Source organism: Oryctolagus cuniculus, chromosome 5, assembly GCF_051225735.1.
Source record: "Oryctolagus cuniculus isolate XC-2025 breed Fujian yellow rabbit chromosome 5, ASM5122573v1, whole genome shotgun sequence".
Taxonomy (NCBI): domain Eukaryota; kingdom Metazoa; phylum Chordata; class Mammalia; order Lagomorpha; family Leporidae; genus Oryctolagus; species Oryctolagus cuniculus.
Genome location: NC_142871.1, coordinates 127,268,897 through 127,295,035, shown reverse-complemented (window position 1 = coordinate 127,295,035; position 26,139 = coordinate 127,268,897). Strand labels below are relative to the sequence as shown.

At 45.1% G+C, this 26,139-nt stretch overlaps 1 non-coding gene and 1 pseudogene across 1 annotated transcript; one reads left to right on the top strand and one right to left on the bottom strand.

The window, feature by feature from the left end:
• Nucleotides 1–941: 941 nt before the first annotated feature.
• Nucleotides 942–1,046, bottom strand: LOC127493316 (U6 spliceosomal RNA). Its single transcript, XR_007923375.1, has one exon. It is a non-coding gene; the product is annotated as a U6 spliceosomal RNA (small nuclear RNA).
• Nucleotides 1,047–16,103: 15,057 nt separating this feature from the next.
• Nucleotides 16,104–26,139, top strand: LOC127493265 (serine/threonine-protein kinase Nek2-like; annotated as a pseudogene).

The window sequence follows — 26,139 nt, the reverse complement described above, 5'->3', positions numbered from 1 at the left end:
TTGAACCAGTGGATAGCAGATGGAAGATCTCCCTCTGTCTCTCCCTCTCTGTGTAATTCTGCCTTTCAGATAAAACTAAATAAAAAAAAAAGAAATAGGTGAAATACATTTTAATAATATTTTAGTTCAATCAAATATATACAGAATAATATCATTTCACTGTTTAATATAAAACATTAGGAGTTATTTTATAATCTTTTTCATATTGTCTTTGATATCTGCTATGTATCTTATGCTTGCAGTTCCCAGAATCAGTGAAATACCTACTTTTTAAATTTGCTATATTTTTAGTTTTTTATTTTATTTATTTGAGAGGCAGAAAAAGCACTTCCTTCCAGTAGTCCACCCATCAGATGACTGGACCTAAACGAGGAGAAAGCTGGGAGCCCAGAACTCAATCCAGGCCTCCCACATGGGTGACAGGAACTCAACCACTTGACCCATTACCTGTTTCCTGCTGCTCCCAAGGTGTGCATTAGCAGGAAGCTGGAATAGAGAATGGAGCCATGACTCAAACCCAGACACTCTGATATGGGATGCAAGCATCCCAAGCAGTGTCTTAACCACTATACCAGATGTGTAACCCTACACAAACTTCTTAAACAATTAATAAATAAAATTAAAAATATAGAACATCAGAACTTCAGAACCGCCAGATTCCCACCATCCACATGATAATCACAGAGCTGTTTCCATTCCTGGCTTCAGTAACAGCAGCTGGAAGTCTGAAGATTCTCCCCACCCCAAAGATTGGGTCTGGGTGACACCTGGCTATTGAGATTAATTGTTCACACTCCCCATGTGAATTCTAATGAGCATCAAGATGAGAACCAGAGTCCTCAGTCTAGGAATATCACATTTACAGTGCATAACAGTTATGTGAAGATCTTGGAGTAGGTTTGGGATGGGGTTCCCAACTCTACATTTTTTTTAATTTGTTAAAAAATATGGAATGCTCCACGAATTTGCATGTCATCTTTGCACAAGGGCCATGCTAATCTTCTCTGTATTGTTCTAATTTCAGAACACGCCCTGCTGAAGCAAGCACAGGATTCAGCATTTCCATCAAGCTCCAGGTGACACTGGCGCGGCAGATCTGCTAGCCATCCTGTTGTTTTTTTGTTTTTTTTTTTTGTTTTTTTTTTTTTGTTTTTTTTTGTTTTTGATAGGCAGAGTGGACAGTGATAGAGAGACAGAGAGAAAGGTCTTCCTTTTCCGTTGGTTCACCCTCCAATGGCCGCTGCGGGCAGCGCGCTGTGGCTGGCGCACGGTGCTGATCCCAAGCCAGGAGCCAGGTGCTTCCTCTTGGTCTCCCGTGCAGGTGCAGGGCCCAAGGACCTGGGCCATCCTCCACTGCACTCCCGGGCCACAGCAGAGAGCTGGCCTGGAAGAGGGGCAACCGGGAAAGAACCGGCCGGGACTAGAACCAGGGGTGCCAGCGCCACAGGCGGAGGATTAGCCTATTGAGCCGCGGCGCCGGCCCTGCTAGCCATCCTTTAAACATCCCAGACTCTTAGCTGTGGACAAGTGTCTGTATATACATTTTTCCCTCTACAAATTAATCCTACTATAGTCTTGTTGTAAAATCTGCTTTTAAAATTATTTATTTATCTATTTAAGAGGCATATAGAGACACACACAAAGTGCAAGCTCCCATCTGCTGGTTCACTCCTCAACTCTCTACTGGGGGCCAAAGATAGAACTCAAAACCAGAGCCAGGAACTCAATACAAATGCACTCCACTGTGGGTGGCAGGAACCCAATAATTTGAGCCATCACTGCCTCCTCCCAGGGTCTGCATTAACAGGAAGATGGAGTCAGGAGCCAGAGTCAAGTACCAAAGCCAGGCGCTCTGATGTGGGGCATGATGTCCTAACCTGCCTGCTAACCACTAGACCAATCATAAGTCTTGACAACCTGGTTTTTTTTTTAATTCAATTATCTAGGTTAACCGTCTTTGTATGTTCAAAAAAAAAATGCTCTTCTACAGAAAGAGTTTTGATTGTACACAAGAGGTTGCATTCTAAGGATGTGTCACTAGCAGGGCAATTTGGAAGGTGGGATTGCAGGTGGCATGTCACACGGTCTGGGAAGTGCAACCCCACCAAGACCAAGGATGGCGCTTCCCAAGCAATCCCAATGTACTGTCCCGCTCTTCTCTTCCTTCACATAGAGAACTAATTTAATAAGTTCCCACTTGGGGGACCTTAAATTTCTGTCATCACAAACAAAGCAAAATAGCTTTTCTGAGAAAAATAAAGCACACTAATCTCATGAGGAAGATGGTATTCTCCTTTTTGTATAGGTAAGTGGCTCCTAAAATCTGCATTTTTAAAAGCATGCCATGAAACTGTTCATCATCTTCTTTGTAAATCATTGAAATTCCAATTCAACCATTTTATACTAGTGGGAAGGATAATGGTATTTCCTGGATAGAGTCAAATGCAGAGTGTTAGGCACTCACAGCCTCCGCCATATATCTGTGCAGAGGGGCAAGGCCTGGACAGAGCCTCATGTCTACTCTGCCCATCCGTAAATGGGTTGGGGGGGTAGAAATCCGATGAGAGAGCGGACAGAGAGGGCCCAAGCAGCAGCCCATGAGGGGCTACCCTGTGAAAACTCGTGCTCATTGGAGAGGAGGTGGTGCCAGGAGGCAGCAGAAGCCACTGAGACCCAGGGCTCCTGATAGCAGAAGTGTGGCAGAAAAGAGAAGTTAGAAGCAGGCTGGTAGTGACAAAAGGGTGCAAAGCAGGGGTTGGCATACAGCTGATTAGAACAGCAATGGGATTCCCACTCCATCTCTCTGAATTCAGAGTTTCTGCTCTTGGTCACTTGAGCTATAGTGACTCATCAATTGCAACAGTTAAAAGGAAGTATAGAGATGCTCCAAGTGCAAGCTCCTTTTGAAGTAGGAAGGCAACTTCCAAACCTCTCCATTTCATAGAGTCACAGTTGCCCCTCAGGGTGAAGTCAAGCTTCCAGAGGCAGCAACTGCCATTTGCAGACATAGCCAGAAGTTCCTCATTTAGCATTTATTGAACTCTTTCTAGAATCCTCCACTTCAGCATTTCCCCAGGCAGTAGATAAAGTGCGAAAAGCCATCAATTTAGTCTTGAATTAGACAGCCAGATGAAGCTAGTACAATGAATCAAGCTCCATCTTCACCCGAGAAAAGGGACCCGCCAGTCACTAAAACACACGCTGCTTTGCCGTGTGTCTGCAGGAGGCAACCCCAGGCCTTGCTCCGGGAGTACAGAGAGGGCCTCAGGTATTTCCTCCGGAGAGGCTTCCACCAACACTGCAGTGGAGGCTACAGAACTGTGGGCCCAAGGCTGAGGGCTTTAGAAAAAGGAGTACCTTGCGGCGCCGGCACACCAGGTTCTAGTCCCGGTCGGGGTGCCAGATTCTGTCCCAGTTGCCCCTCTTCCAGGCCAGCTCTCTGCTGTGGCCAGGGAGTGCAGTGGAGGATGGCCCAAGTGCTTGGGCCCTGCACCCCATGGGAGACCAGGAGAAGCACCTGGCTCCTGCCTTCGGATCAGCGCGGTGCGCTGGCTGCAGCGCGCCGGCCGCAGCAGCTATTGGAGGGTGAACCAATGGCAAAGGAAGACCCTTTCTCTCTGTCTCTCTCTCTCACTGTCTACTCTGCCTGTCAAAAAAAAAAAAGTGTTGCTTATTCGCGTGCGAGGCTGAGTGACACAGAAAAAAAAAAAAAAAAGGAGTAGAAATTCCTTTTACTTTGTGCAATTTTATCAAGCCTGCTTTGTGGTTGGCTAAAGAAAAACATGGTCTATTTAACTAAATTCTTGTCCAAACATCACAATTAACTTCCTCCTCCTCCTTTTCCTTTTCCTTCTCCTCCTTTTCCGGCTCCCTGAAGCTTCTAGAAAGTAAATTTTACATCTTTCACTCAGTTTTACTTCTGTGCCTGCTAAGGCTACAAGTTTACAGAACTGGCAAGGAGGGTACAAGGAGGAAGGCATTACCCCACAACCTGGGATTCACTCTGAAGGAGGGCAGAGGGCCAATCTGTCTGTTCCTGGACACTATAATTCTTTATCTTTCTAATTTTTTACCTTTTGAGAAGTTTTTTTTTATTTTATCTTTTTGAAAGGCATGGTGACAGACAGGGAGAGACAGAAATCTTCCATTCACTGGTGCACAACCCATGTGTCCCATGATCACAACTGTTGGGGCTAGGCCAGGCAAAAGCCAGGAGCCAGGAACTCCATCTGGGTCTCCCATGTGGGTGGCAGGGGCCCAAGTACTTGAACCATCTTCTGCTGCCTTCCCAGGCACATTAGCAGGCAGCTGGATCAGAAGGGGAGCAGCCCGGACTCAAACCAGTGTTCTGATATGGGCTGCTGGTGTCACAAGTGGCACCTTTAACCCACTGTGCCACCATGCTGGCCCTTACAGACTCCTTTCCCACAACGTCAGTAGGACATTAATACCAAACATGAAAAATACATTGAAAAAAAAAAAACTACAGACAAATTTCACTCATGAATGTAGACTTTATATTTAAATTGTTACTTACTCATTTTCATTTTATTGGAAAGGCAAAGAGATAGAGAAAGATAGACAGACAGACAGAGATCTTCCATACACTGGTTCACTTACTGGGCCAGGCTAAAGCTAGGAGCCAGAAACTCAATGTGGGGCTCCAAGGTGGTAGCAGGGACTTAACTGCTGTTTCCCAGAGGGCCCCTTAGAGGGAAGATGGAATCAGAGGCAGAGCCAGGATTCAAACTCAGGCACTGTGATTATAGACTGTGGGTGTCCCAAGTGGCATCTTAACTGTTGTGTCAAACATCCCCCAACTATAGATTTAAAAAATCTGTAGTGGACAAAAAGCTGTTTGGAAAAGTTCAACCTTCATTTTTGACAAACATATTAATAAAATAGAAGGATATTTCCTTAACATAATAAATGCAAGCAAACCAAAACCAACATAATGCTTAATGGTAAAATACCCAAAAAAATCTCTGTTAACCCAGGTAAAACATAAGAATGCCCATATCACCACTACTATTACATGCTGTCTTGAAGGTATAAGCCTATGCAATTAGAGAAGGGAATGAAATTGGAAATATAAAAATTAAAAAAGGAAAAGAAATTTTTTTCTATTTGCAGATATTATGATTGTATAGTTTGGAAATATAAGAGTAAGAAAGTGCAGTACAGACCGGTGCCACGGCTCACTAGGCTAATCCTCTGCCTTGCGGCGCCCGCACACCAGGTTCTAGTCCTGGTTGGGGCGCTGGATTCTGTCCCGGTTGCCCCTCTTCCAGGCCAGCTCTCTGCTGTGGCCAGGGAGTGCAGTGGAGGTTGGCCCAAGTGCTTGGGCCCTGCACCCCATGGAAGACCAGGAGAAGCACCTGGCTCCTGCCTTCCGATCAGCGCGGTGCGCCGGCCACAGCACGCCAGCCACAGCGGCCATTGGAGGGTGAACCAATGGCAGAAAGGAAGACCTTTCTCTCTTTCTCTCTCACTGTCCACTCTGCCTGTCAAAAATAAAAAAAAAAAAAATTAGGGATAAGCCCGGTGCCCCAGCTCACTTGGCTAATCCTCCGCCTGTGGCGCCGGCACTCCAGGTTCTAGTCCCGGTTGGGGTGCCGGATTCTGTCCCAGTTGCTCCTCTTCCAGTCCAGCTCTCTGCTGTGGCCTGGGAGTGCAGTGGAGGATGGCCCAAATGCTTGGGCCCTGCACCTGCATGGGAGACCAGGAGGAAGCACCTGGTTCCTGGCTTCAGATCAGCGCAGCGCGCCGGCCATAGCGGCCATTTGGGGAGTGAACCAATGGAAGGAAGACCTTGCTCTCTCTCTCTGTCTGTCTAACTCTGCCTGTCAAAAAAAAAAAAAAAATTAGGGATAAAAATGGCTTTTGGTGAGGCACTGCTGTGGTGTAGTAGGCTAAAGCCTCCACCTGTGGCACCAGCATCCCATATGGACATTGGTTCATGTCCTGGCTGCTCTTCTTCTGGTCCAGCTCTTTGCTATAGCCTAGGAAATCAGTAGAAGATGGCTAAGTGCCTGGTCCCCTGTACCTGCATGGGAGACCCAGATTAAGCTCTTGGCTCCTGGCTTCAGATCAGCTCAACTCTGACCATTGCAGCCACTTGGAGAGTGAACCAGCGGATGGAAGACCTTTCTCTCTGTCTCTCTTTCTCTCTGTCTGTAACTCTACCTCTCAAATAAATAAATAAAATCTTTTTTAAAAATGGCTTTTGGGAGCCAGCCTTGTGGTGTGGCAGGTTAAGCCATTGTGTGCAACACTGACATACCCTATAAGCACCAATTCAAGTCTTGGCTGCTCCACTTCCAATCCAGCTCCCTGTTAATGCACCTGGACAAGCAGCAGAGGATAGCCCAGTGGTTGAGCCCCTGACATCCACAGGAGAGATCTGGAAGGAACTCTAGGCTCCTGACACTTTGGCCTGGCCCAGCCCTAACTGTTGTGTTCATTTGAGGAGTGAACCAGCAAATGGAAACCACCCCTCCAGCCCTTCCTCTTTCTCTCTGTCTCTCCCTCTCTCTCTCTGCAACTCTGCCTTTCAAATAAACAAATAAATCCTTTTTAAAAGTGGTTTCTGATTTCTCAACAGGAAGCTAAAAAGCATTAGAATAATGTCTTCAAAACTGGAGTAAAATGATTTCAACCTAACATGCCATGTCCAGCCATTTTTCAAATATTAGAGAAAAAGAAAGACATTTTTGTATGTAAACAAATTGACTTCCCATGCATCCCTCTTTATGAAGCTGTTGAAGGGTTTGCTTTGCCAAAACATGATAGTAAACAAAAGCAGAAGAGGAGGAGGAGGAAGTAGAAGGAGGGGATGGAGGAGGAGGGGGAGGAGAAGAAGAGGAAGAGAGAAAAACAGTGACATCTAGAAAGTGAAGCTCTATCACAGTTGACAGTCTAAGGGAATCCTGGGACAAAAGACAAAGGGATTCAAATGCGTACCTGTCATGGAGAGCAGTAAGCTGGGATATTTTTCAGGAAGATAAAAGTTACAAAATAATTAATATTCAGAAGATATTTATAAACTGGCAAAGACTTTTAGGTTATAGATGACAATGACATTAAGAAAAAACAAAACAAAACTGTGTGGCCAGCGCCGTGGTGCAGAGGATTAAGCCACAGCTCGCAATGAAGGTTCCAGTGTCAGCTACTCTGTTCCTTCCTGTTAAGGAGCCCAAGGAAAGCAACAGAAGATGGCCTCAAGTACTTGGGCCCCTGCCACCCATGTGAGAAGCTAGAATGGAATTCCAGGCTTCTGGCTTCTGGCTTCAGCCTGGCCCAACCCTGGCTGTTATAGCCATTTGTGAGGTGAACCAGCAGATTAAAGATCTCTTCCTCTCCCTCTGTCTCTCCCTCTCTCTCTATCACTCTGCCTTTCAAATAAATAAATAAATAAATAAATAGGATTTTTTAAAAAAGGAAAAGCTACTGAGAAAAATGTATGTATTATGAAAATTATTTATTCGAAAGCCAGAGAGAGAGAGAGCTCTTCCATCCATTGGTTCATTCCCCAAATGGCTGCAATGGCCTAAGTGCTTGGGCCCTGCACCCCATGGGAGACCAGGAGAAGCACCTGGCTCCTGCCTTCGGATCAGCGCGGTGCACTGGCCGCAGCATGCCAGCCGTGGCAGGGCCATCCTTCACTGCCTTCCCGGGCCACAGCAGAGAGCTGGACTGGAAGAAGAGCAACTGGGACAGAACCAGCGCCCCAACCGGGACTAGAACCTGGAGTGCCAGCGCCGCAGGCAGAGGATTAGCCTAGTGAGCCGCGACACCAGCAATTTATTGTATTTTTTATTTTTTTTTTATTTATTCGAAAGCCAGAGAGAGAGAGAGCTCTTCCATCCATTGGTTCATTCCCCAAATGGCTGCAATGGCTCAGGACTGGGCCAGATGGAAGTCAGGAGCTAGGAGCCTCCTCCAGGTCTTCTACATGGGTGCAGAGGCACAAGCACTTGGGCCATCTGCCACTGCTTTCCCAGGCATATCAGCAGGGAGCTGGATCAGAAGTAGAGTAGCTGGGCTCAAACCAGTGCCCATATGGAATGTGGCATTGCATTTGGTGGCTCTACCCACTATGCCACAATGCAAACCCCCCAAATTACTAATTTCTAGGAAAACAATACTAAAATGTATTACAAATCTACCTTACTTGAACCACTGGTACTTGTTCAAGAGCTTACAGACAAGATTAAAGTGTTCAGAAAAGTCCATATACAGATGAAACTTTAAAATATGACATAGATGGTATTTCAAATCAGGTGGGGAAGCACAGGTTTTCAAAAAATCATGTTGCCTAGTAATTTGGGGGAAGAAAAAGGTCTCTTTTACTCTTTATTCACAAAATGAATCCTAGATGGGTTTAAAGAAAGGAAGTCAATGCATAAAAGTACTCAAATAAAACAACATAGCTAACAGCATAAACTTACTGTGAGAAAGATCTTTCTATATGAAACGCAGTGTCAATGGAATGCATACTTGCTTTAGTGGTTAACATGCCCACATCCGGGGCCAGCGTTGTGGCATAGCAGGTAAAAGCACTGTCTGCAGCGCCAGCATCCCATATATGCAGGTTCAAGTCCTGGCTGTCCCACTTCCAATCCAGCTCTCTGCTAATGTGCCTGGGAAGTCAGTGGAAGATGGTCCAAGTCCTTGGGCCCTTGTACTCTTGTGGGAGATCTGGAGGAAGCTCCTGGCTCCTGTCTTCGGACTGGCCCAGCTCTGGCCACTGTGGCTATTTGAAGAGTGAATCAACAAAGGGAAAATCTCTGTGTCTCACCCTCTCTCTCTGTAATTCTACATTTTAAATAAATAAATAAATCGTAAAAAAAAAGAAAAAAAAGATGCCCATGCCCCACCAGAGTGCCTGGGTTCTATTCCCAGGAATGTGTGTTCCCAGCTCCAGCTCCTAACTCCAACTGCCCACCACTGCCCTCCTTAGAAGACAGCAGGTGATGGCCCAAGCAGTTTTGTCCCTGACACTCACATGTGAGACCTGGACTCTGACTCCAGCAGGCATCTGGGGAGTGACAGTGGATGGGATCTCTCTTTGTCTCTTGCAGCCTCTCAAATAAAGGAAAATATTGACAACTTTGACTAAATAAAAACATCATTAAATAATCAAAAGGCAAACAACAAACTGGAGATAATGTATCCAATACCTAGAGAGTTATTCTCCTTAATATAAAGAGCATTTACAAATCAACAACAAAAAGACCAGCAATTCACTTGAAAAATGACACTAGGGAACTTATTCATAGAAGAACATAGAAATATAGCAAACACAGAGAACATTGTAAACACACAGAAAGATAAAAGCTGTTTAACTTTGCTTATAATTAAGAAATAAAATGAACAAAAATGAACTACTATTTCATGTGTAAAATTAGCAACTATTTAAAAGTGCTATAATTTTCAATATTGGCAAGCCTATAAGGAAACAATTATTCTCACATACTTTTAGTGGGAGTATAAATTGATACAGGCTTTAGAAGAGGAAATTGGCTATATTCATCAAAACTTAAAATGCACATAATCATTTGGACCAGCAGTTCCACTCCTAGAAATTTATACTGTAGATACACTCATGTATGTTTCCAAAACCCTAGGTACAAAGCTTGCTGTGTTAGAGGGATCCCTTCAGGATTGACTCCTGCTGTGTAGCAGGGTTCAGAATAAATTTCACATGGCGTGTGGTATGGATTAAGAAGCAGGCATTAATGGAGAAAGATCAGGGCCAATAAAGGAAGGCTTGTGACTCCATCAGCCTGTTAGCTCCTAGACAGGCATGTTGGGACCAAGCAATCTACTGGGTATGCAGTGTGGGCCTGTGTCCCATGAGAGGGACCTCAGAGCTCCTTCTAGGGCAAGCACGCAAACAAACTTATCAGTGCAGCTCAGGCATGGACACTGTGCCATCTGAACAGGTGCCAGCCAGAACCCGGACTTATGACACAGCAAATGAGACACTCATGCTTGGTACAGAATGTGGTACAGAATTTAAATGAGCATTAAAAAGCTCAATATTCAAGGTAGACTATATCTCAATAAATACATTTAAGTAAAAATTAATGTAAAATCCAATATGACTCAGCATGGCACTGTTACTGACCCTAGATCTATTTAAAAGTTTGATATTTGTTCATTATGGATTTTTTGCATCATTAAAGCTTTTTTAAGATTTATTTTATTATTTGAAAGGGAGAGTTATACAGAGAGAGGGAGAGACAGAGAAAGAGAGAAACAGAGACAGAGAGAGGAAGAGAGATCTTTCATCCACTGCTTCACTCCTCAAATTGCTGTTATGACCAACGTTAGGCTAGACCGAAGCCAGGAGCCTGGAACTTCATCCTGGTCTCCCATGTGGGAGGCAAGGGCTCATGTACTTGGGCCATCATCTTCTGCCTTCCCAGGCACATTAGCTGGATCAGAAGTGGAACATCTGGGATTTGAACAGGTGCTCATATGGGATGCTGGCGTCACAGACGGTAGCTTAACCTGCTGCACTACAACTATGGCCCCACCGATAAAAACATTTTAAACACTGCATTAAAATATTACCTTGGAGTGTGGGCACTGTGATGCAGCAGGCTAAGTCACTGCTTGTGACACCTGCATCCCATGTCAGAGTGCTGGTTCAAGTCCCAGCTCCTCTGCTTTCAATTCAACTTCCTGTTAATGTTCCTTGAAGGCAGCAAATGACGGCCCTAGAGCTTTGACCCCTGCTACCCACATGGAAGACCTGGATGGAGTTCTGGGTCACTGGTTTGGCCTGGCCCAATCCTGGCTGTTGCAGGCATTTGGGGGGTGAACCAGTGAATGGAAGATTCTGTCTTTCTCTCTATCTCTATCTCTATCTCTATCTCTATCTCTATCTCTATCTCTATCCCTATCTCTATCTCTATCTCTATCTCCATCTCCATCTCTATCTCTCACTCCCTGTGTCTGTCTGTCTGTCTCTCTCCCTTTCTCTCTCTCCCTCTTTCAAGTAGATGAAAATAAATTTAAAATAAACATCTTAAAGATTGATTGATTGATTGATTTGAAAGTGAGTCAGAAAGAGAGAGAGAGAGAGAGAATCTTCCATCTACTGGTTCACTCCCCAGATAGCTGCAATGGCCAGGGCTGTCAGACCAAAGCCAGAAGCCTGGAGCTTCTTCTGGGTCTTCCACATGGGTGGCAGGGGTCCAAACATTTGAGCCGTCCTCTGCTGCTTTCCCAGGCACAATAGCAGGGAGCTGGATCAGAAGTGGAGCGGCCATGGGAGACCAGGAAAAGCACCTGGCTCCTGGCTCCTGCCACCGGATCAGCGCGGTGCGCCAGCCGCAGCGCACCGGCCGCGGTGGCCATTGGAGGGTGAACCAATGGCAAAGGAAGACCTTTCTCTCTGTCTCTCTCTCTCACTGTCCACTCTGCCTGTCAAAAATAAAAAATAAAAAAATAAAATAAAATAAAATAAAGAAGTGGAGCGGCCGGGGCATGAACTGGGCATCAACCATATGGGATGCCAGTATTATAAGTGACAGCTTTACTCTCTATGCCACAATTCCAGCCCCTAAAAGTAAACATTTAAAATATTTTCTTGCATACTGAGATTTTGAAATCCTCTAAAATTTTGTACCCAAGCACCTTAAATCTGGGCCCTTTTGCCATTGCTTATCATGCTGACCAGGAATGCCAGCTGCCAGCACTGGGTAGGGGAGTGCTAGTTCTGCTGCCAGGGAGTTCAGGTGCAGCCCTGCCCACTGGGAGAAGTCGGGGAGGGAAAACCTCTGCATCATGGCTGGTCGTGGTCCAGACTACCCAGAGGGAGCACTTGCAGGCCTCCACTGCATACACAGATGTTCACTGCAGCAAGATGCAGATATAAAAGTGCTGAAAATAACCTGAATGATCATCAATTGAAACTAAATTTTTTAACAGAGGAACTCTATATCTGAGAAAGAGAATAAACAACATTTAAAAGGTGAAATAAGGTATGGAAAAATTCCTATAGTATGTCTTCACTTGAGTTTTTAAGACATGATATTAATGATAACCTCTTTATGAGATTTATTTATTTGAAAGGCAGAGTTATAGAGAGAGCTGGAGAGACAGAAAGAGGGAGATCTTCAATCTGCTGGTTCACTTCCCAATAGTCCAGCCACCTTCTGCTGCTTTCTCAGGCACATTGGCAGGAAGCTGGATGGGAAGTGGAACAGCCAAGACTAGAACTAGTGCCCATATGGGATGTTTGTGTTGCAGGCAGTAGCTTAACCCACTGCACCACCACTATTAGGTGGATCTAATAGTCATTACTGATAACAGATAATCATTGGTAATAGATAACAATTATTCAGTGTCTCCTATGTGCAGGACTCACTTTAACCCCATTAGCACTCTGTCAGACAACACGTTTAAAAAAAAGTTTTATTTATTTCCCATGTTATTTATTTATTTATTTTACTTAAAAGAGAGAGCGAGATCTTCCATCTGCTGGTTCACTCCTTAAATGCCAGGCCAAAGCCAGGCGGGGCCAAGCCAAAGCCAAGAGTCTAGAACATAACCAGGTCTCCCACATGGGTGACAGGGATCCAAGAATGTGAGCCATCACCTGCTGCCTGCCAGGTGCACATTAGCAGGAAGCTGAATCAGAAGCGAAGGAACCAGGACTTGAACCAGGCACTCTAATGTGGGATGTAGCCATTCCAAGCAGCATGTTAACTGCTGTACCAATTACCCATCCCTGTTCTATTTTTAGTGGACAAATAATAATCATATATATTTATGGGGTACAATGTGATGTTTTGACACCCATATAAGGTGTGGAATGATCAGATCAGGTGAGTTAGCATGTCCATCAGCCCAAACAGTTATCATTTCTTTGTGGAGAGAACATTTAAAAACTTCTCTTCTAGTTATTTTGAAATATACATACTATTAACTACACAGTCCCCATGTTATGCAACAAGTCACTCATTCCTCCTATCTAACTGAAACTTGGTATCTGTTGACCAATTTCTCCCATTTCCCTGTTTACCCCCACCCCAACCTCCGGTAACCTCCACTCCACTCTACTTCATGAGTTGAGTTTTTTATATTTCACATACAAGAAAGATCATATAGTATTTGTTTCTATGGGCTTGGCTTACTTCATTTAACATTGCGTTCTCTAGGTTCATCTCTTTTGTCACAAATGACGGAATTTTCTGGTTTTTTTCCCTCAAGATTGATTGATTGATTGATTTTAAAGGCAAAGTAACACAGAGGGAGGAAGGAAGGGAGGGAGAGTGAGAGAGGAAGAGGGTGGGGGTGAGGGAGAGAGAAATAGAGACAGAGAGACAGAGACAAAGAAAGAATTTTCTATCCATTGGTCCACTCCCCAAATGGTTGCAACAGCTAGGTCTAGACCAGACCAAAGCCAGGAGTCAGGAACTCTATTGAGGTCTCTCGCATAGGTAGCAGGGACCTAAGTGCTTGAACTTCATCTGCTGCTTCCCAGTCCCATTAATAGGGAGCTGGACTGGATGTGGAGTAGCCAGAACTCAAACCTGCACTCTAATATGAGATGCTGGCATCCCAAGTTGTGGCTTAACCCTCTGTACCACAGGGCCAGCCCTAATTTCCCATTTTCTTTAAAGACTGAATTAAAAAATATTATGTGTATATACCACATTTTAAAAACTCATCTGGCTAATCCTGCGGCGCCGGCATCCCATATGGGTGCCGGTTCTAGTCCCGGTTGCTCCTTTTCCAGTCCAGCTCTCTGCTGCAGCCTGGGAAAGCAGTAAAAGATGGCCTAAGTGCTTGGGCCCCTGAACCCACATGGGAGACCCAGAAGAAGCACGTGGCTCCTGGCTTTGGATTGGCGTAGCTCCTGTCTGTAACTCTACCTGTTAAATAAATAAATAAAATCTTTTTTTTTTGACAGGCAGAGTGGATAGTGAGAGAGAGAGACAGAGAGAAAGGTCTTCCTTTACTGTTGGTTCACCCTCCAATGGCCGCTGCAGCCGGCGCGCTGCGGCCAGCACACCATGCTGATCCAAAGGCAGGAGACAGGTGCTTCTCCTGGTCTCCCATGGGGTGCAGGGCCCAAGGACTTGGGCCATCCTCCATTGCCTTCCCGGGCCACAGCAGAGAGCTGGCCTGGAAGAGGGGCAACCGGGACAGAATCCGGCGCCCCGACTGGGACTAGAACCTGGTGTGCCGGTGCCGCAGGCGGAGGATTAGCCTATTGAGCTGCGGCGCAGGCCAATAAATAAAATCTTTAAAAAAAAAAAAAAAAAACTTATCTGTTGGGGCCAGTGCTGTGGCATAGAGGGTAAAGCTGCGGCCTGTGGCACCAGCATCCATATTCAAGTCCAGGCTGCTCCACTTCCCATCCAGCTCCCTGCTAATGCACATGGAAAAGCAGCAGAAGATGGCCCAAGTCCTTGAGCCATTGCACATGCAAAGAAGACCCAGAAGAAACTCCTGGTTCCTGGCTTTGGACCAGAACAGCTCCAGCCATTGTAGCCATCTGGGGAGTGAACCAGTGGATGGAAGATTTCTCTGTCTCTCCTCTCTCTCTCTCTGCAATTCTTTCAAATTAATTAATTAATTAAGAAAAAACTCATCTGTGATTGACACTTGGGTTGTTTTCCTAACTTGTCTGTTGTGAATAAATGCTGCCGTGAACGTGGGGGTGCACACGGGTTTAAATTCCTCTGGCTGTATATACAGTAATGGAATTGCTGGATCATGTGGTAGCTGGACTTTTAGTTTCTGAAGTCCACCCCGTTTTCCAAACTGGCTGTACTAAGTTACAATACCACCAACAGCGCTTCAGGGTTCTCTCTTCTCCACAGGTGGATACTATTGTTATTCTCATTTCATGTATAAGGAAACTAAGACTCAGAGAGGCTAGGTAACTCTTCCTAGGCCACACAGCCAGCAACTGCAGGAGCCAGAAGGTGAACACACACATAACTATCTATCTATATTCATGGATAGTTTATGCAGACACATACCCAATACTCTGTTTTAAATTTTTGTTTATTTTATTTGAAAGGCAGAAAGGGAGATCTTCCATCTGCAGGTTCACTCCTGAAATGTCCACAACAACCAGGGCTGGCCAAGCCTAAGTTAGGACCTCCATCTGGCCTCCCATGAGTGGCACCTGAGCCATCATCTGCTGCCTCCCAGGATATACACAGGTACTCTCATTTGGGATGGGGTTGTCCCTAGCAGGAACTTAGCCACTGCACCAAAAGTCAGCCCTGTCCAAAACTCTTTGTAGCAATTTATCTCTGTGGGGTAGTACTGAGAGTCTAAGGTCTTTCAGATTAAAATTTGTTTGTTTTAATATTAGTGTTGCCAGATAAAAGACCACATGTCTACTTAAATTTGAATTTCAAAAAAGAACAAATGAATTTTTAGTAGAAGTACATCCTGGCCGGCGCTGCGGCTCACTAAGCTAATCCTCCGCCTTGCGGCGCCGGCACACCGGGTTCTAGTCCCAGCTGGGGCGCCGGATTCTGTCCCGGTTGCCCCTCTTCCAGGCCAGCTCTCTGCTGTGGCCCGGGAGTGCAGTGGAGGATGGCCCAAGTCCTTGGGCCCTGCACCCCATGGGAGACCAGGATAAGCACCTGGCTCCTGCCTTCAGATCAGCGCAGTGTGCCAGCCGCAGCACACTGGCCGCGGCGGCCATTGGTGGGTGAACCAACGGGAAAAGAAGACCTTTCTCTCTTTCTCTCTCACTGTCTACTCTGCCTGTCAAAAAAAAAAAAAAAATAGAAGTACATCCTAAGCAATATTGGGGACATACTTATAATGAAAACAATGACTTGTTACATCTCTGAAATTTGAATGTAACTGGCTGTCCTATAGCAGTATTTGCTAAATCAGATAACTGTCCTTGTAGCCAGCTTTCATTTGGCAGTTGGTTCTGCCACACTGAGACAGCAATTGTCCTGCAACATGCTATACACTGATATGGCATGATTTTACTAGGTGACCAAATTCAGATATTGAAGTTAATCTATACAATGAGACACATCATTTGGGGCTAATTCAGAAACAGCTATACCTGAACTTCTGTCTTCTCTGGATTTTTTCCACTTAAAATGGACGGACACAGAAATTCCAGAGCCTTCCAACATAGTCTGGCTCTATCTCTACAGGAGCTCACTCTGGACCCAGCAAAGGCTTTGGTTCAAGCCCTCTTCTACTCGGACAGCAGGCCCAAATACGGACAGCAGCCCATATCTGGGCATTGGGTCATTACAAGGGAATCAGAATGTGTACAGGGTCTGAATCTCCTGCTGCCTGGGGAGTCTTACAGACAGGCTCCCCTCATGGATCAGAACACGAGGTGTGGGGCTGGCACTTCAATGTGATGGGTGGGGCTGCTGCTTGCAGTGCCGGCATCCCATTTGCGCGTTGGTTCAAGTCCCAGCTGCTCCACTTCCTATCCAGCTCTCTGCTGTGGCCTGGGAAAGCAGTGGAGGATGCTTTGAGTCCCTGCACCAGCGTGGGAGACCTGGGGGAGGCTCCTGGCTTTGGATCGCACAGCTCCGGCCCTTGCGGCCATCTGGGGAATGAACCAGCGGATGGAAGACCTCTCTTTCTCTTTCTCTCTGCCTCTCTGTAACTCTGCCTTTCAAATAAATAAATAAATAAATCTAAAAGAAAAGAGAGAGAGAGAGAGAGAACGAACACGAGGTGTGTCTCTTTAACCAATGGCAGCTGGAGCCTTTGGGGGATTCCTCCGGAGAAGGCAAGGACTTGACCTCTGGCTCTGATCCTCAGGAGCCAGACCACTGTGCTTCCTTTGAATGTCGGTTATCAGCTGCTTAAGGAACCTCGAGTATTTCTGAGTCCTCAACTGTGCAACGGGAATCCGTCACGCTCAAGCAAACGCAAGCTCCATTGTGAAGGAAGAGGAACTCCCGGGATAGCAAAGCGCAGCCCCACGCACATGGGCCCCGCCTCCCCGCGCTGCGGAGACCAGCCCTGGGCACGCGCGCCCCCTGCAGGCTTGCTGCGTCATTGCCGAGCAAGCCCTGTCTTGTGACTCCATAGCTGCCGTCACTTCTAAAACCGCCATGGGCAGTAGTCTTCTCACCAGCCCCACTGCACCGAGGAGGGGATACTTCGGCAGATGAATCAGGGGTCTCACCCCAGTGGGTAGAATTAAAGGTAGTCTCATCGACTTAAACCTGTGCTCTAGACATGAAACATTTCTCCCGTGTATTCAAGTTCGTGGGCTGTGGTCAATGTTTAGTCCACTGGTTGGGCTACTGGCAATCAACCTGCGTTTCTGATTCAGCTGCTAGTTCCTGATGTGGATACCATCAGTTCCCTGGTAAGGAATGCGTGGAACAAAGCAGTAGACAATCTGACAGGATGAGGGAGGCAGGCAAGTAGACACATGAACAGAGCAACCTAGGAGGAGTGGACACTGCCTCCACACTGGCAGAGTCCAAGGTCTCTCACAGCGGCCCTGGGAGGCTGGCCTTGCCCTGTCCACTGTTGTGCCTCCAGGGAAGTGCCCCACCCATTACTGAAAGGTGGACTATATCTCACTGTGGCCCAGTTCATCCCAGCCAAAATCTGTCTTCACAACTAAAGCTTAGTTCAGTAAAGGCAACTGTTATGGGATCAACTCCTAGGACATGGTGCAGAATACAGCATCCCTGATTCTTTAGCAGCTGATTTGGAAACACGATTTTACAGCCACGGTGATTCAAGAATGGGTTTATAATCCAAGTATAAAACAGTCCTTTCAACTTGCCCATCTTCCCCAAGCAGCAGGTCAAAAAAAGGATGAAGGAATTGACCCCTCATTTTATAGCTTGGGAATGTGTGTGAGGAAGACTTCAAGTCCATCACAAGCCATTTACTCTCATGATAATTGCTCCCCATCACGTAACTCCACGGAGGCAGGGCCAAATGATGAGCAAAAGTAATGGGGCTCAGTACAAGTACACTAATAAATGGGCCAACAACCCCCCCCCCACTATATCTGGTGATGTCGCCTGAGAAGGGACCTGATACATAAACTAAGGCATTTTGAACTTTGCTTTCATAAAGCACAAGTGAAGAACTGGGGCAAAGAATGGAAAAAGAATTATGAATTGGTAAAAATAACAAGTAAATATATGAGTATAAAGTGAAATTTCCCTCCACGTCAGTGACCAATCTGATGATAATTCACTGAGTAAACTGGAACAGAAACTTTATGATTTCATAATTCACCAGAAAGGTGAAAGTAAAAATGAAAACACCTTTTAACAAAAGGTTATGTAAATTATAAACTACCTGGTAATCAGATCATGAAGAGGCGAGGGCGAGAGGCCCAGGACATAGTAAATATGTTCACAAACACCAATTCAGTGTCCTCCAATCACATTATGAAATCTTTGGGTGAATTTTCCTTTTCTGGTTGGTGTAGCTGTGTCACATTATTCTCTCCAGTGGGAAGCAGTACAACCAACAAGAGGTGTCTCTTCATGCACCAGGTGTGGACAGACTGAACACAGAAGAACCGGGGAACGTGTGGATACGGGATGGGCATAGTCAGTGTACTCTAATTAGGTACACTTGGTGATAAAATAGTTGTAGACCATATGGATCTAAGTTCAACTATAGAAGAGTTCAACTGTTATATCCAATAATGTAATTAATTAATGGGGAATGCCAACAATAATTGGTGTGCATAAAAAGCCTAAATGAATGGCCATGATTCATTTTTTTAAAACTGCACTTGTGCCCTTCTATCAGAAAAATAACAACAAAAAATCCACAAATGGACACATACATCACTTCTAGGCTACAATAAATTCGTTCACCTGACTTAACCTGAGAGTCTGGGAATTCTGTTCCTGCATTATCTTACAGTGCCATACTGGACTATTCCTTTAACAGTGGGGAAAGATCGGAAAATTTTACCATCCAGGCAAAAGATTAAGTATCTTCCTGGAAATCTAACTGGACTAAAAGAAAAGACCTAAAGATACTGGTTTTTGTAACACCATAGGCTTTTCAGTGAAACATTCCGGCAGATCATCCTACATCAATTTCACAATTAATGAGTCCTACCCATGATCTCAGAGCATCCCTTTCAGGTCTTCAGTCTCACTTCTATAAAAATGAGCCAAGAGCTGCAGAGTACAGCCTCTCATATGAAAAACAAGAGACCAAACCTAACAGAAATAAGAAATCTGGATAAAACAAAAACTCTGCAGGAGGGGAGTACATTTCAACAGCAACAAACAACAAAACAAGAAACTACGCCTGTATTTGAAATCCTAAGACGAGATACTGAAACCATAAAAAAATAAGAGCAAGAGGGTTGAGGGGAAAAACTGAGATCTTAGAAATTAAAACTGAAAAGAAGAAATGAAAATTCATTGCGGCCTGCGCCGCGGTTCAATAGGCTAATCCTCCGCCTGCGGCGCCGGCACACCAGGTTCTAGTCCCGGTCAGGGCGCCGGATTCTGTCCCGGTTGCCCCTCTTCCAGCCCAGCTCTCTGCTGTGGCCCGGGAGTGCAGTGGAGGATGGCCCAAGTGCTTGGGCCCTGCACCCGCACGGGAGATCAGGAGGAAGCACCTGGCTCCTGGCTTCGGATCAGCACAGTGCACCAGCCTTAGCGGCCATTTAGTGGGTGAACCAGAAAGAAAAGCAAAGACTAAGAAATAGAAAAAATAGAAATAGACCAAGAAATAGAGAAAAGATGGGGAAAAAATAGGTTAACTCAGGAGTTTAAAGAAGAGAGAAAAAACATAAACAAGAGAGAACATTATTTGAAATTTTAAAATTATTATTTATTTATTTTCATGTTATTTGAAAGGGGCGAGAGGAAGAAGAGGAGAGAGAGAGCCAGAATGTTCTCATCCACTTGTTAACTCCCTGAATGCTTGCAAGAGTTGGGCTGGGCCAGACCTAACCCAGGAGCCTACAATTTAGTCTTTACCGTCCATGTGAGTGTCAGGGACCCAAGTACTTTGCCATTACCTGCTGCCTCTTGGGATTCCCATCACCAGAAGCTCTTAACCACTACACCAAATACCACTCCTCCCCAAATTTTTAAAATATTAATTCTTTTTTTTTAACAGGCATAGTGGACAGTGAGAGAGAGAAACAGAGAGAAAGGTCTTCCTTTGCCGTTGGTTCACCCTCCAATGGCCGCCGCGGCCAGCGCACTGCCCCCAGCACACCGCGCTGATCCGAAGGCAGGAGCCAGGTGCTTCTCCTGGTCTCCCATGGGGTGCAGGGCCCAAGCACTTAGGCCATCCTCCACTGCACTCCCTGGCCACAGCAGAGAGCTGGACTAGAAGAGGGGCAACCGGGACAGAATCCGGCGCCCCGACCAGGACTAGAACCCGGTGTGCCGGCGCCGCAAGGCAGAGGATTAGCCTATTGAGCCGCGGCGCTGGCCTAAAATATTAATTCTTTAAAACTTTCCAAACATTGAAGACTCAGGTTTTCAGATTAAAAGGGCCCACATAGTGCCCAGCACCAATGGGTGGAAATTAACCCACAACCAGTCATATCATGAAACTTCAGAACTCTAGGGATTATAAGATCTTTTAGGCCTCCAGAGATAGAAAAACAAGTCACAAATAAAGGATCAGGAATCAGAATGGCTTAGATTTCTTAATAATGACATTGGAACTCAGAAGACTATAGAGAAATGCCTTCAAAATTCAGGAGGAAAATTCTTGACAACCTAGAATTCAACAGTCAGGCAGACTATCACTCAATTGGGAGAGTAGAATAATTACATAATTGCAAGGTGACAAAAATGATTTTTCTAGAGTGGGCGAGCAGTAGAGATGCCATGTTGAATACTTGTATTCTATATCCCAGTGCCTGGCTTCGAGTTCCAGCTCTGCTCTGGATTCCAGTTCCCTCCTAATGCAGACCTGGGAAGCGATAGGTGATGGCTCATGTAGCTGGGTCCCTGACACTCACCTGGGAGATCTGGATTGACTTCCCGCTTCCCAGCTTCAGCCTGGCCCAGCCCCAGCCATTGAGGGCATTTGGGAAGAAAACTAGCAAATGAAAGCTCCATCTGTCTGTCTCTCTATCTCTCTTTGTCTCTCTCTGCCACTCAAAAAAAAAAAAAAAAAAACAAAAAAACAACAAAAAAAAAACAACTTGGAAAACATCAATTTGGGGATTAAGTCTCCAACACATTCAAACCATTGCAATCCCTCTAACAACTGTTTATTAATATCTAATATTTTTCAGACACTGTTCTAAGGACACAGATACATGCATGAAAACATAGGGTCCCTGCCTTCATGGAACTCATATTTTAGCTATTGAGGAAATGCAATCCAACTCTATTATCTGAACCCTCCCCATTCCCAACACAAATGTCCAGAAATGATTGGTGCAAACATAATATAATTTTCTTGAAGATTTACTTATTTATTTGAAAGGTTGAGATACAGAGAGAAGAAGAGAGACAGAGAGAGATCTTCCATTCTCTGGTTCACTCCCCAAATGGCAGCAACAGCCAGGGCTAGGCCAGGCCAAAGCCGGAAGCCAGGAGCTTCTTCCAGGTCTCCCAGGTGGATGCAGGGGCCCAAGGTCTTGGGCTATCTTCTTCTGCTTTCCCAGGCACATTAGCATGGAACTGGATCAAAAGTGAAGCAGCTGGGACTTGAACCAGCATTCATATGTGAAGCCAGCATTGCAGGCAAAGGTTTAACCTTCTATGCCACAGCACTGGCCCCAACACAACCTTTCTGTAAGATTTATTTTATTGATTTAAAAAGCAGAGTTACAGAGAGAGGGGGAGAAAGACAAAGAGAGAAGGAGAGATCTTCCATTTGCCGGTTCACTCCTCAAATGCCTGCAACAGCCAGAGCTGGGCCAGGCAGGGGTCAGGAGCCAGGAACTCCATCCAGGTCTCCCACATGGGATGCCAGCATCACAGGCAGCAGCTTAACCCACTGTGTCACAATGCTAGCTCTAACAAACATAATCTTAAATGCATATTTTAAAGGGTGAGTCATCCAGTGCCATTTGATTCCGGAGCCTTTGAGTCTTCTGTGTCTGGAAGGTTATAGAATTCTGTCTCTTCTCCTGGTGTCCTAGAACTGCCCAGTGACTTGCCACTAAAATCCATTGTGCTGGCTGTGGATGGCGTCTCTGGCTGCAGAAACTCACATCCCTCTTCTGTTCTTGGAAATCCTTTAAAAATTTATCTTTAATAATAATTTTTCTCCATCTATTTTGTTTGTTCTTTCTTTCTTGAATTCTTATTGTTCAGCCTTTTCACATTTTCAATTTCTAAAAGCACTTTTTTGTTCCTTTTTTTAAAAAAGATTTTATTTATTTTTAAAGAGTTACAGAGAAAAAGAGGGTTAGAGGGAGGGAAGGAAGAATGGGGAGGGAGAGAGATATCTTCCATCTGCTGATTCCCTCCCCAGATGGCTGCAACAGCCAGCATAAGGCCAGGCCAAAGCCAGGAGCCAGGAGCTTCTTCCAGGTCTCCCAGGTGGGTGCAGCGGCCCAAGGACTTAGGCCATCTTCTGCTGCCTTTCCAGGCACATAAGCAGGGAGCGAGATGGGAAGCGGAGCAGCCGGGATACAAATGGGTGCCCAGATGGGATGCCGGCATCACAGGCAGCAGCTTTACCTTCTATGCCACAACGCCAGCCCCCACTTTTGTGTTCTTAGCCCCTTTTTTCCCCAGCCCCTTGTTCTTTCATGAATACGATATCTTCCCTTATCACCCCAGGGATAACATTTCTAAAAGTTCTTCCCAACTTTCAGATTCATTTGTTTATTCCTTTTTCATTTTTGTTTTAGTCTCTTTCTCTTATAGGTGTTGTTCAAGTATCTATATATAACTGCCCATCTACTCATATTTAGGAACAGTTCACTAAAATATAACCAGAAGCTTTATGCATGGGTGTGGTGACCTGACTGCACCATTTTGTTGTGACCTCACCCCTCTGAGAGATTCTCTTTCTTTTGGTCTGATCAGCCTCTCCCTTTGCTGAGCTGGAAGACTCCCAAAGTCCTGCCTGGGCCGGGGGTGGGGGTGAGGGTGGGGATAAGCCTGGCCACTAAGGTTCTCACAGTCAAGGGAAGACAGGCTGGGATGTCTTTATCCAATATGAATACTTTGAATCAACTCCCTTGTATGCAACAGAGTGTCCCTGTCCTTGCTGTGCCTGGTTTTTCCCAGTCAAAAGGCTGCTAAACCTCTAATCTTCAGCCAGGGTAGAAGACGAGCACATCTCTATCTACACTTTTTTTTTTTTTTTTTTTTTTGACAGGCAGAGTGGACAGTGAGAGAGAGAGACAGAGAGAAAGGTCTTCCTTTGCTGTCGGTTCACCCTCCAATGGCCGCCGCGGCCAGTGCACCGTGCTGATCCGATGGCAGGAGCCAGGTACTTATCCTGGTCTCCCATGGGGTACAGGGCCCAAGCACTTGGGCCATCCTCCACTGCACTCCCGCGCCACAGCCGAGAGCTGGCCTGGAAGAGGGGCAACCAGGACAGAATCCGGCGCCCCGACCGGGACTAGAACCCGGTGTGCCGGTGCCGCAAGGCAGAGGATTAGCCTAGTGAGCCGCGGCGCCAGCCCTCTATCTACACTTTCAAACAATAATCTACATTGCTATCTACACTTTCAAACAATAATCTTGCTTTTAGCATCACCTTCATTTACTTTGAGAGTTACATTCTAGGTCTTTCATGATTCTACCTGGGAATTAGCTGGAGTCTGAGTTTCTCTATTGCTGGCTTAGGTTTCTGCATTCTGTGATTGCTAAATCACTTCTCATCCATCTGTTTTCCACCGTACAAAATTTCAGAGCTGTCATCCCTTTTTCTCTGCCTTTTTTTCCCCCTTTACTATCATGAAGTATTAAATCTTCCATGTTTAATTGGAAGTTGAGGGTTCAATGCCCACATAGGGATAGAAGATATGATCTTGGGTCAAAGAAGCACTGAGATTGAAACCTATAACCTCAAATAAAGCCAGGGCTTTCAAGGTACCATTACGCAAGTGAAAGGGTGGAATAGGAAAAAACCCACTGACTGGCAAAGGAAAATGACAAGAAAGGTTCCTATGTTTACCCTGAGTAAGAAAACGAAACTCTCTTTTAAGAATTGATAGGGGTAATGACATTGAATTGAATTGATGCTACTAGGGAATCACCAAGCCAAGAAACTGATATAAAACTTGGTTCTGTGTATATGATACTCCTTGGGTGCCTGGTTCTTAGTTTATACGATGTTTTTAAAATGCCTGACCTTCCAGAAGCACTGGAAAACACCTAAGAAGGTACATGATATGCACACACAATATTCCCACAGCTGGTGCTTAGCAAAGATGATCTCCAATTTCACAATTACAAAGCACAAAGGAAACAATTCTTTAAGTGAGGGGCAACAGACACAAAAAATAAGATTATAGAGTTTCAAGATCTTTATAAATGCCGCAAGTTGATGAACAGTACTGAGTAAGCATATTTTAAGTCTTAAAGTTATAAAGGAAAAAGGTAGAACCGTAAATAATAATACATTATAAAAGAATCCAAATCTTTGAAAAGAAAATAAATATAATTTCCAGAAATGAGGATTGAAGTTATTCAAAGCAAAAACTCAATATATAATTCAATATCAGATTAGACACACCTGAAGAGAGAACATATAGATGAGAAGCTATAACTAGAAGGAAGCTCAGTTAAAAGCATAGAAAAATGACAAACTAATAGTCATGAAGACTGGAAAGCCCAGTCAAACACAGAAGCTGTGGAAGGAGGCAACAGATTGAAAGGTAATATTTGAAGAAATAATAGCTTTGAACAATTACTTGACCGTATGTCATAGTCTATCAAGCAAATGTCATCAAACACTAAAGAAATCTATATCAAACAGACCGTGTGCTATGCCCAGAAAACAATCTAATGAGCCCATGGAGAAGCACTCTGGCCGCCAATGGGAACAGAGAGGATAGGGATTGTGGGCAACCAGCAGACTCAGTTGTCTCCCCTAGATATTAGTTTGTAAATCACTTGACTGTGGCTCCATGATAGAAGCTGAAAAACATACGCCTGTTCCTGAAGTGAATTTGTTTTGGGAACTGAAACATCTGAATGTCACCCATTATTATAATTAAATTATTGGCCAACCCAACATGACACTCTACATTTAATGGAATATTGTGAAGGAGGAGGCCTGCCTAGAGTAATTACAAAGGGAACCAAAGAAAGACACACTGAGATGAAGAATTTGTTCTTAGTATGCCAGTTCAGTTGACTCTGAGTCATCTGGTCTACCCTGAAAGACTGTCATAGGTGGAGTGAGTGATGGTGGCCACACTGCTGCACAGGGTTATGAAACCAAACAGTGCTTTCCTGATGGCAGGCAAAACATCTTGGAGACTTTGGAGTTGCTAGAATATTAAACTATGATTCGCTTTTTCAAAAACCTTGGCTGGTACACCTTATTACATGTCTCCTGAACAAATGAACCGTGTGTCCTACAATGAGAAGTCAGGTAAGTGGTCACTGGGCTGTTTGATGTACGAATTGCATACACTGATGCCTTAGTTTATAGCTTTCCACCAGAAAGAACTAGCAGGGAAGATCAGGGAAGGCAAAATCTGGCAAATGATGTTTGTTACAAGGATGTTAAGTTTGAGGGATTATCATTGACCTCCTTTTGAAGAAATTCAGCAGAATCCTTAGATAGCAGACTTGGCTGTGGAAGAGTAAAGAATAAATGTTGAGAGAAGAGTTGAGGATGAGGAGAGCCAGGAAAGTTGCAGGATTCCAGCCCTTTAGTGAGTGAGCAGAACCAAAGGAAGATCCCATTACAGGAGCCAGAATGAGCCTTCGAAGCCAGAGAAGAGAGACTGGAGCAGAGGGAAGCTGAGCTTTGTGTCTGTGAGGGACTAGCAGAGGGCAAACTGGCTGCAGCAGAATGTCTGTCTGAAAGAACAGAAGCTTCTCTTTCTGGTGTGTGATCCAGAACTTCTTGATCCTCCATCCTCAATACTTTTTTTCAGTGGGGAAAGTAAAGAGAACACCATGAGCAGTGAGAATTCTGAGAGCCTCTTCACCTCCAAATCCAAATGCAAGCACCTGAAGAAAAGTCTTCATGCTGCCCAGCTGCAGGTTCAAATCC